This window comes from Gossypium hirsutum, chromosome A02, assembly GCF_007990345.1.
Source record: "Gossypium hirsutum isolate 1008001.06 chromosome A02, Gossypium_hirsutum_v2.1, whole genome shotgun sequence".
Taxonomy (NCBI): Eukaryota; Viridiplantae; Streptophyta; class Magnoliopsida; order Malvales; family Malvaceae; genus Gossypium; species Gossypium hirsutum.
The window spans coordinates 16,268,341-16,290,769 of NC_053425.1; the positions used below are offsets into that span (position 1 = coordinate 16,268,341).

Genomic DNA, 22,429 nt, shown 5'->3' on the forward strand with positions numbered 1-22,429 from the left:
GCAAAAGATAATTCAAATTCGGAAGGGTCTGCAAATAAATAAAAGGGGGATCTTGACTTTATTTTATTTCTGTTCTTAGGTCATTTTAGGATTAATTTAATTAGGAATTTTTTTATTTAAATTAAGAGAGGAAAATCACTAATAAAATTTGAGCAAGTCACGAAGTATAAAGTGTGGCAATGGGTATCTACATGTCTAGGATTGGATTTAGAAAAGAGCTTGGTACTTAAGCAGTCAAATTGACTCACCTTCTCTTTTCTAAAAGCCTACCTAGTGTATAGTATCTATTCACTTTAAACAATGAGGACATTGTTCATTTTTATGTTGGGGGACTGAAAATTTGAATTATTTCCACTCAGAATAATTTTTTCTATTAATTATGATTAGGATATATTTTGTTCAATAATTTGAAATTTTATTAAGTATGCTAAACTTTAGTATGAATAAAGTTCTATTATTTCAATGAATTTTTATGTTAGCTTAATAATGATATAAATGTATTTTTAATAAAGCATGCAAATCACACCATAAAATTTTAGTTTTGTACGAAAGTTAGTCATGCATGAAAGTTTAAGTCTTTAGAATTGACTTAGTAGTTTCTTGAGGCGAAATCCTAGGAAGTATGGAATGTTGGAAATGATTTAGGCAACTTTTCTTTGGACCGTTTGAGCATTTCAAGCCAACCATGATGAAATTTTTATCCTTTGAAACCCAACTTTAAGACTATATGGCCTAATTTTATTTGAACCCTTGCAAATTTAGCCATCACTTCTGTCTTAACTATCTCAAAATTGTCCCAAACACTAGACTCGATACTATTCCAAGTATTCATTGAAAATAAGTTTGGGGGAGTTGGAAAGAAGTATAAAATGCTCTTAAAATTGTGGTAATTCAAGAAAATGCTCGTGTAGATTGAAAAAAAAGCATATGCACCTAAAAAAGAATGTACAAAAAAGTATATGAAAGCAAAGAAAGTTGGTGTATTGAAGGTGATTATTTTGAAGGTCCGATACAGGCTGAGTCTAGGGTTTAAAAGCCTAAAATTATCTATCTTTTACCTACCCTTAAGCCCAGGCATGTTACAACCTTGTTAAAGACCTATTGATTCAAAAGTTCCAATGCTACCTACATTAGTGGAGAGAAATTGCTACGTACAACATATGAAGACAAAAGTTAAACTTAATAATTGTAGCTTAATCTTGAATAAGGGGAGTAAAATCACATTGGTAAGGTTTAACATGACTTTATTAGGAAGCATTTAGTCTAATTTCTGCTATCATAATAGTTGTTGAGATTAATTTAAACAATATGTTTACTTAAGTAGCATAACTATCAAATTTCTTGTCTTTGAGCATAAGTATATTAAATTCATAATTTTGGGAAAAATGTTGTTCTGAAGGAGATTTTCAAAGGTGTTTCCTAGAAATTCTTTTCAAAATTTGTGCATTACTCGAGACGAGCAATGACTTAAGTTTGGGGGTGTGGGAACACGAAAATTTACGCATTTTTACATACCTTTTTACTTAAAATCATACCGTTTCAATTAAATTCTTGTCGAAAAATAATTGCTTTTTATAAATAATTAAATTATACTTCAAATATGAACATGATGAATTTTAGTTAATTTTATAATTAATTTTGAGTAATTTTGGTTATTTTCGACAGAATTGCGCAAAGGGCGAACAATGGCTCGGCAGACACTGCTTGAAGCACAAAACGGAGAAGCAATTTGAAGTATCAAGGTGAATTAATTTCCAGCCTAAGACGATCCAATTATGTGTATTAATTCATAATATAATTAATTTTAATTTATACCCAATTTTATTTGGGCTAAATAAATTACTATTAATTAATTATGGAAAAAGTGGCCCAGTTAAACCGAACCGATTGAAGTGAACCGGCCAAAGATTGAGCAGCCCAAAACAGGCCATTTGTTGACCTAAATCAGCTTATTATCTGATTAATTAAGCTTGCAAAGAAGCCCTTGAATTCTTGTCAAAGTTGCATTCAAACCCCTCCATAATTGTTAGATTTTTGGATTTGCCCCAAGCCATTTTTAGCAAAGTTGAAAGCATCAACTTTACCACATAGGTAGCCGGCCAAGGGGTGGCTCTTTGGCTGCTATTTTTAGCAAATTTCAGCTGCCATGCTCAGCTATAAAAGCCCCCCTTTGCTGATCATTCAAAGCATCTCATTCATTACTCATTCATTTCACAACACTTCTCTCCTCTCTCATTCTTTTTCTCTTATTTTTCCATTTCAATTCCCTTGCTCTTGTACCAATTTCTTCCCTTGGAAAAGGGGTGTTCTTCAACCATTTTTGGAGCAGCAATTTAGTGTTCATCGAAGCCTTGATCAGCAAGGACAACAAGAGGGAAGAACGGAGCAACCAAGTCAAGCCTCGAAAAACCACCGAATTTGATTCTTATTCCCTATCTCTTTAATTTTTGTTGTTGTTATGATGAACATATCTATGAGTATTCATGTTGTTGGAATGGTTAATTTAATCATATTAGCTTGAATTTAATTCATATTGGATTGATTGCATTTCATCTTCTTAAATTGTTAAAATTGTGTTTATGTTGTTATAGGCCTCGGTAAAATGCTTGATTAAGTAAAATCATGCCTAAGTTATTCTTGCGTTATGACTTTGAGGTAACTAATGAATTAATTATCTAAACAGATTGAAATTTTAATTAATTGACACAGTACTTGATCAGTGCATGTTTATTCTTCTAAGGTAGCTAAAGGTTAAATTAGCAATGTATCTAGTGATATTATTGCCTTGCATAACTTGCAAGATTATTATGATTAAGTTGTTTCAAGGTAGGGATACCTTGTTACCTCATATGCTTGTTAGATTTAATTAATCGTTTGAATTGACATAGGAATATGCAAGAGATTAGTTCAGTTTAATAAGTATGTATGTGCAATAACATGTTTGCTTACTAGAATTTGTTTAGTCAGTTGAATTGACATAGGGATATGTCAAGAGATGAATGGATTTTGGTATGTAAGTATGTTCATAAGTTAGCAAATTATCGGGTTGCCGTGATTTTATTCGTAACAATATAAACATAAGTTTAATAATTCTAAAATTAGAAGTGTAATTAATCCAACACAATTATATCATCTGGATTAAATCTTATTTTGAAATCGTGCATTAAAACTTTCTTTTACTTTCTTTTTCATTTATTTTAATTTTTTTAAGTTTTTAATCACCCTCTTTAAATAATATATTTTTCTTCACCAAAGTGTTTAAACTGCATTCATAAATAATCCTTTTCACAGTCCCTGTGGGTACGATAACTCGACATTTACTTATCACTTTATTACTTGTTGTGATTGTGTACACTTGCACATTTCCGTCGTTTCAACGGGCCCTTAAGCAAAGTGAAGTTATTAATGATGGGAAATAATCACTTCCTGTCTTCTTTTTAGCACAGTCATAAATCTCCTTGAGAATAATTTTCCCAATATTAATGGACTTTTCTGTTAAGATGGCATATAACAAGAGCATTCATTCCACCAAGATGGTGGAACTATGTGAGATAGGCATAAAACTATAGCAAACAAAATAAAACCATACCTTTGTTACTAGTTTTAAGTATTCCCTGCGACAAGAATGGCTCCCATACTTTCTTATAATCTATTGGGATCCCGGATTTGTCACAACATCCAGCACTTGTTGAAGAAAATCCTAATTGATGTTGTTCATCATATGGTAGTACTCATATTCTTCAACATCATGTAGGTTAAACAAATCACTGATGGACTTAGAAGTAAGAGGTACCTTTTTCTTCCGAACGATGACCTCAGTAGCATCTTGTATGGTCAAACTTGCATAGAACTCTCGAACTAGTTCATCATTGGGAGGCGAACAAGAATCACAAAAACGTTCCCGCTTGAGAGAATTGATTTTCTTTCTAATTGGCACAGGGACAACCATCGAATCATTACTCTTCAAATTAAAACCTTTTTCCGGCATCATAGGTTAATGCTTGAAAATTGAATCAAATCTCTCTTTCACTTCTTCATCGATCACAATCGGGTTTTCAGGAGTAGTCTTTGGCAATCTAGTTCTTTTGCGAGAAATGGTGTTTTCCCGAAAATTTAGAAAAGTTCTGCTTACAGGAGAAGAAGAAAAATCGGCAAGTGGGTAGAACTTGCTACGGAAAAAATTTTGTGATGGCGAAGAGGTTACAGCTATGAATGCAATGTGCGACAGTAACGGTGGTGTGCAGCGATGATAGCAGCTACATGTGGCAGCGACGTTGATGCTCTGGAGGTCTCTTTGCGGTGGTTATATGAGATTTCGACAAGGGAGGAGAACTAGGGTTTCTTTCGGGATTTGAGGTTGATGGCACAAGAGAAAAATTTAAGGATTTTTAGGGTTTAAGCAAATAGCTTTGAGGGATATGAAAAATAGTAGAACGAAGAGGGGTTTATATAGGGAAAAATTAGGGCAACATGTAGCAAAAACTTAGCTATATTAGATTTACTTGGGCGGCAAGCAATGGAAGTGGCGGCAATAGGTGTATAGTTTTCCCTCTTTTTGCTGTCATGGGCCTCAAATTCAGACTGTGTCATATTAAAAGAACTTATTAGTATTTGGGCCAAATTTGACCCCCTTTATTGACTTAAAAATTTAAAATTTAAACAAAACAAATGAAACTTAAAAAAAATTAATTTTAATTAGAATTCTTTTCAATAAATTACATTAAATTAATTTCGAAGAAAGGTTGGAGGGGTCACAGTGGTCCCGCTTAAGTTCCAATCTCCTTAGACAGAATTAATTAAATGTACTAAATTAAGAAATAAATTTTAATTAATTATTTATTTACAAAACAAGCTTATGAAAAATCAAAGGTCTATTAATTTGAACGAGAATTCAACTCACTCAACGTCACCATCCTAATAATGTTTGAGACATTGACCATTGACTTTAAATGTACCTCCGTAATTCTCGTATAATTCAATAGCTCTATAACGATAAACTCGATAGATGATATAAGGTCTTTTCCATCGGGATTTCAGCTTCTTAGGAAATAACTTCAGCCTTAAATTAAACAACAAAACCTTCTGACCTTCTTTAAATTCGTGAGGTTGTATATGACTATCATGCCATCTTTTTTATCTTCCTTTATACATTTTGGCATTCTCATAGGAAAACAACCCCAGCTCTTCTAACTCGTCCAGTTGTAACATCCTTCTCTCACCGGCCTGCTTAAGATCAAAATTCAACTTTTTCAAAGCCCAATGAGCTCTATTCTCCAACTCTAATGGCAAATGACATGCCTTCCAAAAAACCAACCGATAAGGAGTCATTCCTAACTGTGTTTTAAATGCTATTCGATAGGCCCATAATGCATCATCGAGCCTTCGAGACCAATCTTTTCTGCTGGGGCGTACTACCTTTTCAACTATTTTAACTTGCCCATTGGACTGGGGGTGATAAGCAATAGCAATCTTGTACTTCACATCATATTTATCAAGCAACCACTTAAGCCACTTGTTCACATAATGAGAACCTTCATCACTAATAATAGCTCCTGGTGTCCCAAATCATGTAAACACATGCTTATGTAGGAATCACATGACTACCTTAGCATCATTTGTAGGGTACGCTTCCGCTTCAACCCACTTGGATACATAGTCCACAACAACTAAGATGTATTTTTTTCCCATACGAAGAAGAAAAAGGTCTTAAGAAGTTAATGCCCCATACGTCGAATAATTCAATCTCCAAAATATTTGTTAAGGGCATTTCATTCATCCTTAATAAGTTTCCAATCTTTTGGCATCTATCACAGTTCTTCACATAGGCATAAGCATCTTTAAATAGTGTAGGCCAAAAAAAATTGCTTGCAAAACCTTAGCTACAGTACGTGCACCACCAAAGTATCCCCCACTTAGAGATGAATGGCAATGATATAAGATCTCAACAATCTCACTTTCAGCTACACACTTTCGGATTATATTATCTGTACACTGTTTAAACAAAAACGGGTCTTTCCAGAAATAATATCGACTATCATGAAGAAATTTCTTCCTTTTGGTATGTCATTTCTTGAGGTATTATTCCACATGCAAGATAATTGGCAAAATTAGCAAACCAAGGTGTTTCATGAATTGGACTCACCTCAAATAAGTGTTCATCTGGGAAATTCTCGTTGATAGGCACATGTGATCGAGTTACCTCATCTTGCTCCAACGTCGACAGATGATCAACTACTTGATTTTCAACACCTTTTTTTGTCTTGGATCTCAAGGACAAATTCTTGGAGTAAAAGTTTCCAATGAATTTGCCTCGGTTTTTCATCTTTCTTCGTGAGCAAGTATTTAATGGCCACATGGTCAGTGAATACTGTAACTTTGGTACCTATAAGATATGAGCGGAATTTGTCAAAAGCAAAAAACTATAGCAAATAGTTCCTTTTCAGTTACCGTATAATTGAGTTAGGCTCCCGTCAAGGTTCTACTTGCATAATAAATGGGGTGGAACACTTTATTTTTTCTTTGACCCATCACAGCTCCAACAGCATAATCACTTGCATCACACATCAACTCAAAAGGTGTGCTCCAATCAGGTGTAATGATTATTGGGGCTGAGATTAACCATTTTTTCAGCTTTTCAAAAGCTTCTAAACATGCTTTGTTAAAATCGAACACTGTATCTTTCTCTAACAATAAACACAACAGCTTAGAAACTTTCGAGAAATCCTTGATAAATCATCGATAAAAATTGGCATGGCCAAAGAAACTTTTGACTCCTTTCACATTCATCGGGACTGGTAACCTTTCAATTACATCCACATTTTCTTTGTCAACTTCAATTCCTTTCTTTGAAATTCTATGCCCTAAGACAATCCCTTCCTTAACCATAAAATGGCATTTATCCCAGTTAAGGACAAGATTCATCTCTTCGTATCTCTTCAGTACCTTAGCCAAATTACTCAAACAAATATCATAAGTGTTACCAAAAAAAATCATACATGAAAACCTCAACAAAATTTTCAACCATATCAGTGAATATTGCCATCATGCATTGTTGAAAGGTTGCAAGTGCATTGCATAAACCAAAAGGCATTCACCTAAAAGCAAATGTACCATATGGACAAGTAAAGGTTGTTTTATGTGGTCTTTCGGGGCTACAACTATTTGGTTATATCCTAAATAACCATCTAAAAAACAATAGAATTCATTACCTGCAAGTCGATCTAACATCTGATCCATAAAAGGCAACGAAAAATGCTCCTTTCGAGTGGCTTTATTTAGCTTTTTGCAGTCAACACAAATTCTCCAACCGGTAATAGTTCTCGCTGGAATTAACTCGTTACGCTCGTTTTCAACAATCGTGATTCCACCTTTCTTCGGTACACACTGCACCTGACTTACCCACGAACTATTTGAAATAGGATAGATGATTTCTGCATCTAACCATTTGATCACTTCCTTTCTCACAACTTCCTTCATAATAAGATTGAGCCTCCTTTGCCCATCAATTTGAGCTTTTACACCTTCCTCTAGAATAATTTTGTACATACAAAATAAAGGGATTATACCTCGAATATCAACTATGGTCCAACCAATTGCTTTCTTAAATTTCTTTAGAATAGAAATTAGTTGCTCCTCTTGATCTTTTGTCAGTTCTGCTGAAATAATCACAGGCAAAGTGGAACAGTCACCTAAATAAACGTTTTTCAAATAGGAAGGAAGTACCTTTAGTTCGAGTGTAGGTGGTTCTTTGATTGACAATTTGAGTTGTACAAATTCTCTGACTTCCAACTCGAACGGTTCAAATCATGTGGATTGAATAAAATTTCTCAGATTGGCTTCCACCAGAACCATATTTTCTTCACTTTCTTCATCCTCTAAAGGGTCAAACCTTAAGGCTTTCTCCAACAGCTCTTTTTTAAAATTGCTTTCCATAGGAATCAAGATTTCTAACTCTTTCATAACTGATCACTCTTCTGTCAGATCAGGAAATTTCATCACTTTAAGAATGTTAAAAGTTACCTGATCATCTTGAACTCGTATGGTGAGTTCGCCTTTCTGTACATCAATTAATATTCTTCCCGTGGCTAGGAAAGGTCTCCCAAGGATAATTGGCACTTCCTTATCTGTTTCAAAATCTAGATTAAAGAAATAAACAGGAAAAATACATTTATCGACTCTTACTAAAACATCACCGATCTTTCCTTTGGGGTATGTGAAAGATCGATCCGCTAGTTGGAGCGTCACAGTTGTAGGTCTTACTTCTCCTATCCTTAGCATCTTGAAAATAGACTTAGCCATCAAGTCAATACTTGCTCCTAAGTCACACAAAGCTTTACCACATTAAGATTCACCAATGTTACAAGGTATCGTAAAGCTTCATGTATCCTTCAATTTCGGTGGTAGTTTGTTCTACAAGAACGCACTTCATTTCTTCATCAAGGCGACAGTCTCATACTCACTCAGTCATTTCTTCTTGGATAGTACATCATTCATAAACTTCACGTAATTTGGCATTTGTTCTAAAGCCTCCACCAACGGAATATTGATGTGTAATTGCTTCAAAACATCCAAAAATTTCTTGAATTGCACCTTCTATTTCTGCTTGTGTTGCTATAATCTTTGTGGATCTAGAGGTGATAGAACTTTCTGTTAAACCGAACAACTCTTTTGAGAAGGTAAATCTGCATCTAAAGAAGATGTTAAAGTATCTGAATTCATTAAGTTAGGATTTACCTTGCCAGTCTTTGTAGATTCTAATTCCTTTGGTGTAGGAATTTCAACAACTGGTTGACTTTCCTCCTTTTCAACAGGCTTATTTTTGACATCAATCAATCGGGGTTCCAGAATTTTACCACTTCGCAATGCCACTGCCTTGATATGTTCTTTACCTAAGTTTCTTGGATTCTCAATATCGCTCGGCAAGGTTCTTTGTGGTCTATTACGAAGCTCCGTAGCTAACTGGCCTATTTGGTTTTCCAGATTTTTCAGTGTTGCTAGTTGGCTTTGGATCAAAGCGTAATTTTTTTCCATGTACACTTTCATCAAGTTCTCCAAACTATTTAATGATTCAGCTTGGGCTGGTTTTGGAGCTTGCTGATTAAACCCCTGAGATTGGTTGGGTCTATGTTGCATAAAGTTGTTGTTTGGTCCATTTCCTTGGTTGCTCCAAGAAAAGTTGAGATGATTACGCCATGAAGAATTATATAAGTTGGACTGGATCCTTGTCCACTCCTATTTTGGTGTTGGTTCCCCACATAGTACACTGACTCGAGAATTAATGGGAAATTTTTTAAAGAATGACTTTCCCCACAATACACACTGGAAACTACTTCAAACGGACTTGGTGGCTAAGCTGCAAAATTATTAGCACTATTAACGATAAACTACTTTAACATAGAGAAAATAGACAATACCTGAGCTGATAACGAAGTGAGAGCATCAATTTTATCAATTTTATGAACTCTGGCTACACGTCTTCCTGAAGCGGTTTGATTTGTTGGCCATTGATAGTTATTTCTTACAATCCTTTTGATGATCTCATAAGCCTCATTATAAGACTTAGACAAATTTGCACCATTCGTAGAAGCATCTACCATCAATATTGTATGTGCATTGAGACCATTATAGAATGTCTCCAACTGGATACAATGAGGAATCCCATGATGAGGACATTTATGAAGTAACTCATTGACTCGCTCCTAAGCCTCATACAAAGACTCGTCACCCAATTGTTGGAAAGTTGTGATCTCGTTCCTCAACTTAGCGTTCTTGCTAGGTGGGAAATACTTAACCAAAAATCTCTGATAAACCATAATGTATACATATTTTTACCCCATGCTTGGAATATTTTTGGAAGGATTATCATAAGATTTAATGAATTTGATGATCCTAATCCTTTAATTTCATGTTTTATACTCAAGAGAGCTTAGGATAGCAAAAGGAGCAAGAAACGGGCAAAAAACAGACAAATTGGGCCTAATTCAGTGTTTTATATGGCCTAGGGACTTCCACATGGGTAATCTACATGCCTGTGTGTCATGGTTGTGTCGACATTCAACCAAGTCAGAATTCCACATGGCCTGAGCACCTTCACATGGGTGTGGCACACGGCCATGTCCCTGTCGAGCATAAGTCTAATTCTATTCAGAAAAGGCTAATTTTAAGGGTTTTGAAGCATTCCAAAGTCTATATAAACACCCTAGAAGAGGATTAAAAGGGGGGACGCAGAGTAGAAAGTAGAAAAGACTAGAAGAACAGCCATCAGAATCAGCTTAGAAGCAGGATCTCCTTTAAGACTGAAGATATCCATTCAATTTCCTTAGAAGTTCTTTGGGTTTCTTTATGTTTTGTTGTTGTCCCAATTTTGAGATGTTTTCCTCTATTGTTATGAACTAAATTCCCTAATACCTAGGGAAGTTGAAACCTAAGACGGAACTTATTACTATTTGAATTATATGATAAATACTTGTTCTTATTCTTAATTGTGAGATTTAATCCTTGTTTTAATATTCCAGGAAATTAATTCAGGTTTTGATGTGCTTATTCAATGGAGCAAAAGTCCCTGTTTAAGAGTAGATCCTCTATAATTAAGCGGAGTTGCCTGCAATCCTAGAGATAGGACGACATAAATCTATCGAATTGGAGTCAAATCTTGTAACACCCCGAACCCGAGACCGACACCGGAGTCGGACACGAGATGTTAACAAACTTTGAAATTTTTTTTCCAGACACTGCCCAGTCTGAGTACTAGTCGCTTCAAAAATCATATCTTGAGTTTCACAACTCGAAAATCAGTTTTGTGATTTTTCCCTGAAACTAGACTCATGTCCCCACCTATGTGTTTTTTTCTAGAATTTTTGGTCCGGCCAATTAGTACAGTTTATTAGTCAAAGTCTCCCATGTTACAGGGGTCGACTACACTGACATTTTCCCATTACGACTTGGATATCTCTCTGGACAGAGCTTCAATACTGATGCCGTTTGTTTCTATGGAAACTAGACTCAGAGAGGAATCCATACATATATGGTATGACCCCTAATTATCTCTGGTCAATTTATAGTGAATTTCCAAAGTCGGAACAGGGAATCCAGAAACTGTTCTAGCCCTGTTCCACAAGAACCCGAATATCTCTTACTGTACTGTTCATATGATTGTCTCGTTACTTTCATATGAAAGTAGATTCATCAAGGTTCGATTACATAATTTATTCACTATTTAATTCCACTCCTACGGATTCTTGTGATTTTTCCAATCCACACCACTGCTGCTGTCAGCCTCTGTTTTCAAAGTAAACCTTACCTATTTTCGGGGTTTCATGGACCAACTAGGGCCTTGTCATACATATGCCCACATATGATCATACTTAGCCATTCCAATGGCTGATCATTTGCTCAACACTTCCATTCCAACTATAGTTACTTCATGAAACCATCTATACATTCATAAACACGAATGGTCTAATGCCATACTCCACTTCTACAAGCCATTTTCGCATGGCTGTACACTTATACATTTCATAAAGTACTCGAAAAACAACAATGGGTAGTCCTATACATGCCATATCAAAATTCAACCAAAATAGTACCCAAAAGAGCCTTTGATAGTGTGGGCGACTTCGACTTCAAGATCCCGAGTCCGATAGCTGGAGAACCAAAAATCTATAAAACAGAGGAGCAGTGTAACGAGTAAGCAATTTATGCTTAGTAAGTTTTGAGCAAGGAATTCCAGCATAAACAAAGAATAACACACATTTAGCTAAACGGAATATTTCATAATACGCAATTTACCGATATCAAACTTGATTCACAACATTAACAACCCTTATGTACATACACAATAGACTAACTTAGCCGAAGGCCGGTAGCTTGTTTATCAACTGAGCGAACATTTATTTGTAAGGGCTCGATTAAATTCAACACATACTTAACATATCCCCATATTGGGATGTTTTTCGAGTATTCGCTGGAATTTTACAGCAAGCTCATTCATTACCAAATCACGTACCTTCGGGATTTAACCGGATATAGCTCCTCGTTCAAATGCCTTCGGGACATAGCCCGGTTTTAGTAACTCACACAATGCCTTCGGGACATAACCCGGATTTAATAACTCGCACGAATGCCTTCGGGACTTAACCCGGATTTAGTATCTCGCACAAAGGCCTTCGGGGCTTAACCCGGAATTTGTATCTCGCACAAATGCCTTCGGATCTTAGTCCGGATATATTCACTTAGCACAAAGCCTTCGGGACTTAGCCCGGACAGCATTCAATTAATCATGCACATCTAACAATAATTCATGGCACATTCATATTTCATTTTCATTTGCGAAACTCAAACACAAGGCACATATCGTCCTTGCACATTCGGCTCAATAGCCACACATAGAGCATGATTTAATCACATCGTAATTTAAGCTCTCTTACTCAAGAACTTACCTCGGGTGTTGTCGAACGATTCCGCTAGCTATTCAACCACTTTTTCCTTCCCTTTATCGGATTTATTTCCCCTTTGCTCTTGAGCTTAATTAAACAAATAAATTGATTTCATCATTTAGGCATCAAAAAGATGAACACAAGGCACTTAGCCCATATTTATACATTAGACATTAAAGTCTCATACATGCAAAAATCATGCATCAACACAACATATTAGCTAATTTCTTTCCCCTTGGCCGAATATGCATGTCTATTTTTGGGGTCGATTTCAACACTTAATACACACATATACACACTAGTAAAGCATCCTCCCCCTTTTCATCAATTTAACACATGCATTGCTCATTAACATGCAAAGTTACATTCGGCCTTAGCACACATCTTGTTAGCCGATTCTTCTCCATTTAGCAACCAATGCACATATGTGCTCACACAAAAATGCTAAAAAGGAGGTTCAAGAATCATCAAGCCATCATCACATGCATCATTAACAAGCTTCATATTTTGCATGCAATGGCATTAACACAACCTCCACCTAGGCCGAATCTTAACTCATCCTCATGCCTCATCACCACAACATCAAACACCAACCAAGAATGATGCATCCATGGTCAAGTGCCATTTCCATCACATAGCAAGATTTAGACCATGGGCTAGGTAGAACTCAAGCTAACAACTAAAACATAAATGCATCTCATGGAACATCATCAAACATACCTTAGCCTAGCTACATGCATGGCCGAATCTCTTCACCTTTCTTCTTCTTTCCTCCTTAAAATTTTTGGCCAAGGATGAACCAAAGGATGAGAAAATTTTTTCTTTGTTTTTCTTTCTAATTTAGGCTAAATGAAGGTGAGAAAAGGATGAACAAAGATCTTCTCCTCTCTTTTCTTTAGCTCACGGCAATGGGGGGAAAAAGAATCAACTACACACTTTTTTTTGTGTATTCATCATACTCCTTTTCATTATTTAATTTCCATGCCTATTATTTTATTTTTCCCACCCATGATGCACCAACAAAACATGTCTATGACATGTCTTGGCCATCAAACTTGGTCTACCATGCTTGTCATGGCCGGCCACTACTAGTAGGGGGGGAATTTGACATGCAAGTCCCCCCTTTGTCCACATGCACTAATAGGTCCTCACACATTGACCTATCACATTTTAGAATTTTCTCACATAAGTCCTATTGACTAAATTCACATGAAATCAACCAAATTGAAGCTTGAAATTTTCACACATTCATAATTACATATTCTAGACAATAAGTATCACATTCAAACATTTCGGTGACTCGGTTTAGCGGTCCCGAAACCACTTCCCGACTAGGGTCAACTTTGGGCTGTCACAAATCTAATAAGGGAATCTATAGGTCAAGTGAATGTGATAATAAGGGTTTTAATTAGAAAGAGATTTCAATTAATCAACCTAGAGTTAGTTGTTTTTAGTCTCGATAGAGATAATAACATAAATCAAGGATTTCTACGGATTAAGTCAAGTGAATAAATCATCTAATTCAGAAATAATAAGTGAAGCCTAGGTGGATTCTTCCTTGGGTATTATCTTCTCCATCGGTTTTCTAAACAGTATTTTTCAACTTTTATCTCTGTCGTAATTTTAGTTAATTAGATAATTAGTCTTAGTTAAAACATTCCTTTAATTATTAGGCTAGATAATAAAAAGATAGTAATTACTAGTACTTTTAGTCCTTGTGGATATGATATTTCAGGTCTCACCATAACTATACTACTGTTCGATAGGTGCGCTTGCCTTAATCGAATTTTAGTTAGTTTAGTGACCATCAAGTTTTTGGCACCGTTGCCTGGGACTAAGATATTAGGAACGCTTGATTTTTATTACTTTAGCCATTTTTACTTTTATTGCAATTTACTTTTTGTTTTTAGTTTAATTTTTCTTTTCTAAATTTTTCTTTTTAATTGCTTCTGGTAGGTGTCTCTAGTTTATGACTAAGAGGAACCCGTCAGGACCTTTTCTTTTTGACAGTGAGATCGAGAGCACAACTCATAGAAACAGAAGAGAAATAAGGCGAAGTCTACAATACATAGAGGAAGAGCGAGAGGACGATATCCATACTACAACCAAGGAGATGGCTGAAAATCAAAATAATCCGCTACCTCCTGTGGTTGCCATAAATCCATTGAATCAGAATCTTGCTCCTCGTACTATGTACAACTATGCTAAGCCTAATTTAACGGGGGCTGAATCGAGTATTGTTAGACCTGCAATTGCTGTAAATAATTTTGAACTAAAACCTAACACTATACAAATGATTCAACAGTTTGTTCAGTTTGATGGTTTGCAGGATGAAGACCCAAATACTCATTTGGCCAACTTCTTAGAGTTTTGCGATACTTTCAAAATAAATGGCATTTCTGATGATGCCATTCGCCTTCGATTATTTCCCTTTTCATTAATGAATAAGGCTAAACAGTGGTTGAACTCGTTACGACGAGGGTCAATCACTACTTGGGAACAAATGACCGAAAAATTTTTACTCAAATACTTTTCGCCAGCAAAAACGAAAAAGTTAAGGAATGATATCTCTTCTTTTATGTAGATGGACTTAGAAACACTTTATGATGCATGGGAGAGATACAAGGATCTATTGAGAAGGTGCCCTCACCATGGGTTACCCCTTTGGCTACAAGTTCAAACTTTCTGCAACTAGACAAATGATCGACCCAGATGCTAGTGGAACTATCAATAATAAGACACTTGAAGAGGCTTATGAGTTCATAGAAGAGATGTCACTAAATAATTACCAGTGGAAAGTCATAAGGACAAAGTCGACAAAAGCAGCCAGCGTTTTTAACATCAATTCGGTTGCTATGCTTTCAAATCAGGTAGAACTTTTAAATAGAAAAATTGATGGTTTATTTGGTTCTACGCAAGCTCATCCAGTAATGCAATGCGATGCAAGTGCAGGTGGAACGAGCAATTCAGAATATCCACCTATAGCCCTAACATGGAGAACAAGCAAATGAATTATATGAGTAATAATCCTAGACTTTAAAATAATCCTTACAATAACACTTACAATCCAGGTTGGAGGAACCACCCAAATTTCTCATGGGGAGGCCAAGGGAATAAAAGACCACTACCCTCTCCAGGCTTCGAACAACAACTTTACCAGCAAGAGAAAAAGCCAAACCTTGGGGAGATGATGACAAAGTTTATTTCAGTAGCGGAAACCCGTTTTCAGAATACTGAAACTGCGCTTAAAAATAAGTAAGCATCGATTCAAGGTCTAGAGACTCAAATAGGTCAGCTTGCTGAGTTGATCTTAGAAAGACCAAAAGGTTGCTTGCCCAACAATACAGAAACTAACCCAAGAGAGCAGCTCCATGTGATTACGGTTCAATATGAAGAAGGGTTAGTTGAGTCCATACCATAACCAAGGCAAGAAACTAAGTTAAGCCAAGATAAGGTGGATGAAAGCCAGAATAAACAAAAATCGGAAGTTAGATGATTCGTCGCATGTGGAATTAAATGCAATTTGCTTAGCAATTTTACAAAATAAACTACCCAACAAGTTAAAGGATCCAGGGAGTTTTACTATTCCTTGTTTACTCGGTAGTTTAAATGTTGATAATACTTTAGCCGATTTAGGGGCAAGTATAAATGTCATGAACTATAAAATACTTAAACAACTAGGTATTGGGAAACTAAAAAAACTAGGATGAGTATACAACTGGCAGATAAAACTATTAGATTTCCTAGGGGTATTGTTAAGGACGTACTCTTTAAGATTGATAAATTCATTTTCCCAGCAGACTTTGTTGTTTTAGACATGGAAGAGGACGGTGACATTCCTTTAATCTTAGGATGACCCTTTTTAGCAACCGCTAGGACTATTATTGATGTTGGTATAGGAGAACTAACGCTTCGTGTAGGTGATGACACGACTAAACTTCAAGCTCGTGATTACATACACGTAGAGTAAGCTATCATAGCTTAGTAAGTCATAAGCAAATAAATAACTCAATGACAATATCAACTGAATTTAACCAAACCAATTTATGCTATCATAATCACATTTAATTTCAAGCTCACAATTTCATATACAACATGTACTTTCATATATAAATTTTACCTTGGCCGAATATACATGTATTTATTATCAAAGTAACATTCAATTTCAAAACCATAGTACCATTATATAACCGAATATATACACACTCATAAGCATATACTCTTGAATCAAACTTCAATATCTCATACTTATACATATCATGTGGCCAAATATACTTCACAAATACACATATATTTACATTAGCATAATGTATAATTTGCATCACATATCAAATAACCAGCTTACCTTATTTTCAAATAAGTAATCAACTATCTCATACTTGATCACTTTAGCTCGATTTACACATTCGATCACAACTTATCGTTGCCCATTGAACCATTCGGAATTGAATAGAATACTCGGATAATCACACATATTGTACAATGCCAACGTCCCAGATGTGGTCTTACATGTAATCACATATCGATGACACTATCCCAGACAGGGTCTTACACGAATCAAATACGATGTCGATATCTCAGACATGGTGATACACGAATCAAATACGATGCCGATATCTCAGACATGGTCTTACACGTAATCACATATCGATGCCAAAATCCCAGATGTGGTCTTACACGAGAACACATATCGGAAATACTATGTCATGACATATGTATCCTAGCTATTCCTAAGGTTCGTATGAGGCTTTCGAACGTTGTAACTCGGTCAAATAGAACTCGTACACATAGATTTCAAGTTTATGCATATTCGGCTTCCACATATATATTGTCACATTATTCATTTCAGCATAAATATAGTTCGTATTTAATCAAATAAATAAGATCTATTTGCTTATAAACTTACCTCGAACAACGATAATCAGAACAGGACGACTAATCGACAACTTTGGTTTTCCCCCAATCCAAATCTGATTTCTTTGGTTCTTGATCTAAACATATTCAAATTAAACTCATTCAAACATAATTTCATTCATTTTAGTCCAAAAGCACATAAATGGGCAAATTACCATTTTACCCTGACATTTAACACTTTTTACAATTTAGTCCAAATTGCACAAAACACAAAACATGCAAAATTTGCACACACCATGCTTATGCCGAATGTTACCCATGTTCATAAAAGTCCATAAATTTCATTTATTTCACATTTTAGTCCCTCAATTTATCATTTTTTCAATTTAGTCCTAGTTACTCAAAATCATCAAAAATTCCAATACAAAACATATTAATCCAAAACATATATTTTATAATTCATCAACTAACATCACAATGCTCAATTATTCATCAATGGCATAACTCAAAATATTCATCAAAATAAAAAATTCAAGCATGGGCTTTGTACATTACACTGCAACGATCTCAAAAACGTAAAAATTATCAAAAACTGAGCTTGATACATACCTTAATCAAGCTCAACAATGGCCAAATACCCTAAGCTTTAATTTCTTTCTGGGCCAAATACCCTAAGCTTTATTTCCTTTCTTTCTCTCTCGAGTTTCGACAAAAACAAGACAATATGCATGGTTATTTTAATTTCATGTTTTGTTATATACATATTTTACATATTTAACCTTTAAACTACAATATAAAACCATTATAATATAAGGTCACAACCATCCATCATATATAATTATGGTTTAATTGCAACTTAAATACCTTATGCAATAAAGACAAATCAATCCAGCCCTTTTGCAATTGACCATCAAATTTTCATTTTACGCGATTAAGCCATTTTTATTAAATCGACACTCAAACGGTAAAATTAAAACACGAAAATTTCACAGATATAAATTCACACATAATAAACATAGAAAATAATTTTAAAATATTTTTCTATCTCAAATTTGTGGTCCTGAAACCACCATTCCGAATAGGGTCTAAATCAAGCTGTTACAACTCTCCCCCCTTAGGGATTTTCGTCCCCGAAAATCTTACCGGTGAATAGGTTCGGATAACGTTCTTTCATTTCATCTTCTAGATCCCATGTTTCCTCTTCTACTATTGTTTATGCCATAGTACTTTCACTAATGGAATTTTCTTATTTCACAATTCTTTAACTTCGCGAGCCAGAATACGAATCGGTTCTTCCTCATATGTCATATTAGACTTAATCTCGATCTCTAATGGATTAATCACATGTGAAGGGTCAGATCTATATCTTCGAAGCATCAAAACATGAAATACATTATGGATCTTTTCTAACTCAAGTGGCAACAACTGTCTGTACGCAACTGGCCCGACATGCTCAATTATCTCATACGGCCCAATAAATCTTGGACTCAATTTGCCTTTACGACCGAATCTGAGTATTTTCTTCCACGGTGGGACTTTTAAAAGTACTTTGTCCCCTATTTTAAACTCTATATCTTTTTGTTTCAAGTTCGCATACTATTTCGGATGATCTGATGTTGTTTTCAGACTTTCACGGATCACTTTTACTTTCTGTTTAGTCTTTTTGAAAAAATCGACCTCGTGTATCTTGTTTTCACTAAGCTCAGTCCAATATAATGGTGTTCAACATTTATGGCTGTACAAAGCCTCGTAGGGTGCCATTTTGATACTTGATTGAAAGCTATTATTTTACGCAAATTCAATCAGAGATAAGTATCGTTCCCATATATCTTCAAACTCGAGAATGTAACATCTCAACATATCCTCAAGTATCTGAATGATTCGTTCGGACTGACCATCTGTTTGGGATGGAAAGCAGTGCTGCAATGTAATTTCATACCTAGAGCATCTTGCAGTTTCTTCCAAAACCGCGATGTAAACCTCAGATCTCTATCCGAAACAATAGAAATAGGTACTCCATGTAATCTCACAATCTGATAAACATACAATTCAGCTAGCTTATCAAGCGAGTAATCTGTGCAAACCGAAACAAAATGAGCCATTTAGTCAATCGATCCATAATAATCCAGATTGCATCTTTCTTACTTGGTGTCAATGACAAACTGGATACAAAATCCATCGTGACTCTATCCCATTTCCACTTAGGTATCATGATCGGCTGAAGCTATCCAGAAGGTACCTGATGCTCGGCTTCTACTTGCTGAAAAACTAAACATTTTGAAACAAAGTCAGAAATGTCTTGTTTCATATCATGCCACCAGTAAAGCTGTTTCAGATCATTATACATTTCTGTACTACCCGGGTGAAAGCAACTAAGAAAGACTATTGTTATTTGATAAGCTATCATATGATTATAAAAATGACATTGTCTAAGGTATTGTATGGTTGCAATTACCGAACTCCGTTGTTTCGACACAGAGCTTTGTGGGAAAAAGGGTTCACGGGTTTGAATTCATCAATGAATTTGAACAGAAAGTGAAAGTAATTCAATACAGTTATAAGTAGTTTCAACTTGATATGATGTAGGGTGGAAGACAGATTAGAATCTTAGTTGTAAAATTAAAGAGGAATGAAATCAGAAGCCATGTGTGAATTTGTAATGTACTATGTGGGAACAAATCCTTAATCTACTTTTTGGTAAGATTTTCGGGGACGAATATCCCTAAGGGGGAGAGTTGTAACAACCCAATTTAAACCATAGTCGGAATACTAGGTTCGAAACCACAAATCTGAAGTCGTAAAATTATTTTAATATTATTTTTGGTAATTACAGCATGTTATCTGATATGTGTGAAAATTTCATGATTTAATTTTACTAATTGGTGATCTAATTTAATAAAAAGGACTTAATCACGTAAAATGTAAAAGTGACATTCTAATTGTTAAAGTGCTTAATTGCTTTGATTAATTAAATATGGGATCCTTATGTTGCAATTTGGACATTAAATCATGGGATGGACGGTTATGGGCTTATGTTATATGGTTTTCTAATTAAATTACAAAGGTTAAAATAGTAAATGGTATATTAATAATAAATAAATAAAACAAAGCCATAATGATGTTCATTTTTTTCATTCTCTTCAATCAAAATAAGAATGAAGGAGAGTATGGAAACTAGAGAGAAGGTCGGCTGCATGTAGTGGAAAACCATGAAATTGATTGCTTAGAAGTTAAAAATTTTAAAGTGGAAGGGTAACTCTTCTAAACTCTCATTTGCCTACATCTTTTCATTGATGAATTTTGGTTAAATTATTGATTTAAGTTCGAACAAATGTGTGAGGGAAGGAACAAAAATTTGAATTGATAGAATGGGTATTGGGAAATATTAGCAAGCTTTCCTTGAACTTTTATTCTTTTGTGTTTGCGAATTGGGGAAAACTGTTAGATGCTGTCCAAATTGTACCCCCCATTAATATTGTTAATTGCTGCTCTGTTATTACTGTTCAATCATGGTTGATGCTATTAAATATTGTGGTGATAAGGATGCTTAGAAAAGGGTGTATGCATGCTGTTTTATGAATTGTTGTTGGTGTCTTAATGCAGCAGTAAATTGTTGTTTAAATGTCAATAAATGCAGTCTGAGTGACTTTAAATTTTGTTTATAATGGTTGAAGTTGTCAATGAATATATACTTATGTATTTATTATGTCTGTAACTTGAGAAAAAGAGTGTTTGATGTTGTAACACCCCAAACCCGAGACCGTCGCCGGAGTCGAACACGAGGTGTTAACAGACTTCAAACCACTTATTTGACATTTCCCAGACAAGCTGCCAATCTGCGTACTAGTCGCTTTAAAAATCATATCTTGAGTTATGAAACTCAAAATCCAGTTCCGTAAATTTTCCCTGGAACTAGACTCATATAGCTATATGGTAGAATTTTTGTAGAATTTTTGGTTAGGCCAATTAGTACAGTTTATTAGTCAAAGTCTCCCATGTTACAGGTATCGACTACACTGACCTTTGTGCATTACGACTTGGATATCTCCCTGCACAGAGATTCAATACTGATGCCGTTTATTTCTATAGAAACTAAACTCGGAGAGGAATCTGTACATATATGGCATGACTTCTAATTATCTCTGGTTAATTTATAATTAATTTCCAAAGTCGGAACAGGGAATCCAGAAACTGTTCTGGCCCTGTCTCACGAGAACCTGAATATCTCTTAACATACTGTCCATATGATCATTTTGTTACTTCTATATGAAAATAGACTCATCAAGCTTCGATTACATAATTTATTCATTAATTAATTCCACTCCTACTATTTTTAGTGATTTTTCTATCTCACATCACTGCTGCTGCCAGCATCTGTTACGAAAGCAACTATGCCTATTTCGTGATTTCTCCTTGATCTAACTAGTAATTCATCATACATATCACCAATTATGATCATGACTAGCCATGCCAAAGGCTAATCATTGTCAAACATCTCCTTACTACACTATTGCCATATCATGAATTTTAACACCAAAAATAATCAACCATGACATATGGCATAAAAAAGGTCGAATTATCAAGATTTACGACCTAACGTTATGAAACCAAACCCAACCGAACATTTATGCCATTTTCGCATGGCTAAAAGTTTACATACCAAAGTTCAAACACAACATAATAGCCTATACATGCCGAAATGTTCTCCTAAGCCGACTAAGAAGAAAGTACCAAACTTGCTAGCCGGTGTGATGACTCCAATGACGCCCCGATCACGCAAAAGAGACGAGTCCAAGAAACCTAAAATAGGTGACAAGGAAACACCGAGTGAGTATATAACTCAGTAAGTCATAAGCAATGCACTACCATCCATTAATAACATTATCACAAGAGGAAGCAAAATGGAACGAGGCTAGTTACTCCATCCATACCGAACCATACCATAGTTCCTCAAACCTATCGGTTCAATCTCATACCAAGTCATGCATTCACATTCCATATACTAATCAATAGGATATTCGAGGCATTTTCATACATCATTTTATTTTCGTTGCAATCATACAACTAAACGACCTTTCACCTATTCCACGATAAATCTTATGCACGTGACTTCAATTATAATTGTCACATAGGTTCAAACT

The 22,429-nt window shown here is 35.2% G+C and overlaps 2 non-coding genes across 2 annotated transcripts; one reads left to right on the forward strand and one right to left on the reverse strand.

The window, feature by feature from the left end:
- The first annotated feature begins 9,654 nt into the window (after positions 1–9,654).
- LOC121217021 (small nucleolar RNA R71) lies at positions 9,655–9,761 on the forward strand. The gene has a single exon (XR_005913228.1). It is a non-coding gene; the product is annotated as a small nucleolar RNA R71 (small nucleolar RNA).
- Positions 9,762–14,985: 5,224 nt separating this feature from the next.
- On the reverse strand, positions 14,986–15,092 carry LOC121216963 (small nucleolar RNA R71). Its single transcript, XR_005913168.1, has one exon. It is a non-coding gene; the product is annotated as a small nucleolar RNA R71 (small nucleolar RNA).
- Between the last annotated feature and the right edge of the window lie 7,337 nt (positions 15,093–22,429).